This window comes from Chrysochloris asiatica, unplaced genomic scaffold (genome assembly GCF_000296735.1).
Source record: "Chrysochloris asiatica unplaced genomic scaffold, ChrAsi1.0 scaffold00428, whole genome shotgun sequence".
NCBI classification, from domain to species: domain Eukaryota; kingdom Metazoa; phylum Chordata; class Mammalia; order Afrosoricida; family Chrysochloridae; genus Chrysochloris; species Chrysochloris asiatica.
The window spans coordinates 960,313-962,840 of NW_006408946.1; the positions used below are offsets into that span (position 1 = coordinate 960,313).

The window sequence follows — 2,528 nt, forward strand, 5'->3', positions numbered from 1 at the left end:
TGTTGAAGAATAATGAAAATACCAAGGACTGCCAGAAGAATAAACAAATTTATCTTGGAATAAGTATTGTCACAATGCTCTATTTAGATGCCAGGGTGGCAAGACTTCATTTCTTGTTCTTTGGCTATGTTTTCAGGAGGAACACGTTCCTGGAAGATGGCAGCATGCTTGGTAAAAGGTAGGATCAGTGAAAAAGAGGAAGAGCCCCCAGTGAGATTAATGGACACGGCACTAGCAACAATTGACTCAAACCTATTAATTGTGGGCATTGCACATGATCAGACAGTGTTTTGTTCTGTGGTACATAGAGTATGTGTGAGTCAGAATCGATGCAAAGGCACCTAACAGCAATAACCCCAATATCCTTTAAATGAAATAAATCTTGTCCACCAAAGAACTTCGTAGAAAATAAACTGCAAGTCAGACTTAACATTTAAATAACCTTGTCAATACTTTCAACATCTAGTTCTAATTATAGATATTGGCCACTTGAACCTGGCACAGGGAATTAAGCAATAGTTATGTTTATATGTATCAATGCCAGTAAGATCATACAAACTGAACCAAGGGCATAAGTTTTTTTTAAGGAAACCAGAGTTGACTTTGTGTATTATTTTTTACTTGATTCTTTTCTTCTCTGAGGAATAAAATACTCTTCCACAAGATACTTATGTTAAAGTAGCATAATTTTTATAAAAATAGCAAGGCTATATGAAATGATTGATTCTTACTAAAAATCTAAGGAGAACACAAATCAATATTAGGAAGTCTGCTTGTAAAATAATAATAATGAAAACATTATGTGTGAATGTGCATGTTTTATTTACATGTTGTTGTAAGTGTTCAAAAGTAAGATGATTGACTGTATGGGATGATTAATGTTAAATAATCAAAAAAATCCATCTCCTTGCAGTTCAATTTTATAAATCAATTATAATGAAGCTATCATTAGAAAAGCCATGTAATATGTGGTAAAGGATGTGGGGTTTGTAACAAAACAGTTCTGAATTCAAATCTTTGCCCTAGTGTTACTAGCAATGTAATTAATTTCTCTGAATACCATTGTCTTTTTTTACAAAATGGAAATGATTGAGTGATCAGATAAGTCATCTACAACATTGTTGTTGTTGTTGTCTACAACATAGATGAATAAATAAGGTTAACTAGTAAAAACAGTTAACGTTGACTTAATGGAAAGGAACTGCTGCATTGATAAGCCAGAGCACAGGAAGAATGAAAGACAAAACAAGGAAGGAAAGCAGGTTTGATTATTTTAACCACAAGAGTGAGGAATCTGGCTGGGCTAAATACAATGGCCAGGTCCACATCTTGTAGCTCTCTCACTGGCACTGCCAACACCCACTGGTTGCCAACATGTCCTCTGATCTGCAATAGTCATACTACCCAACACAGGTTGAAGCAGCTGGAGGAAGGGCCTTGCCATGTGTTGCTGATGTGAGAGATGAACAGCAAATCAGTAATGCAGTGGAGAATACTGTTGAGAAATTTGGAGGAATTGATATTTTGGTGAATAACGTTTGACCGACACATTGGAAACACCTATAAAGAGAGTGGATTTGATGATAAGTATCAATACCAGAGCCACCTATCTTACATCTAAAGCATGCATTCCTTATTTGAAAATGAGTAAAATTGCTCATCTCCTCAATCTCCGGCCTCCACTGAACCTAAATCCATTGTGGTTCAAACAGCACTGTGTGTATATCATTGCTAAGTATGGTATGTCTATGTGTGTACTTGGAATGGCAGAAGAATTTAAAGGTGAAATTGAAGTCAATGCATCATGGCCTAAAACAGCCATATACGTTGCTGCTATGGATATGCTGGGAGAATCTAGTATTGAAAGTCAATGTAGATAAGTTGCTATCATTGCAAATGCTGTATATTCCATTTTCAAAAAGTCAAACAATTTTACTGGCAACTTTACTTTTAATGAAATATCTTAAAAGAAGAAGTAATGAATTTTTTTGATGTCTATGCAATTAACAAAGGCCATCCTTTGTTACCAAATTTCTTCTTTGATGAACTCCCAGATGCAGTTACCACAAAAGAGGAATCACATGGCGCTGTGTCAGCATTCACAGAAGGCAAGCAGAAGCCACAATCCAAAGCATGTTCTGGACCTGTAGCAGAAACATTTAGAATTGTTAAAGAGTCTCTCAGTAACAACATTGTTAAAACCACTCTATCAGTTTGAAATCCCAAGTGAAGATGGTAGAATACGGTTCATGGATCTTAAAAGCAAAGGTGGTTCTATTTCAAGGTTTTAGAGGACCCATCATACTGTTTTATACAACAGCTGTACCATTTTACATTCTCACCAGCAATAAACAAAAGTTTTAATTTCCCCAAATCATTGCTAGCATGTGCTATTATTTTCTTATCCATCCAATTGAAAGTGAAATGGTATCTCATTGTGGTTTTGATTAGTATCTCTCTCATGGATAATGATGTTGAGCATCTTTTTATGTGTTTGATGGCCATTTGAATAGAACTACCACATGATC

At 35.5% G+C, this 2,528-nt stretch overlaps 1 pseudogene; it reads left to right on the forward strand.

The window, feature by feature from the left end:
- The window catches only part of LOC102832998, a 190,916-nt pseudogene that overhangs the window by 118,690 nt on the left and 69,698 nt on the right, over window positions 1–2,528 (forward strand).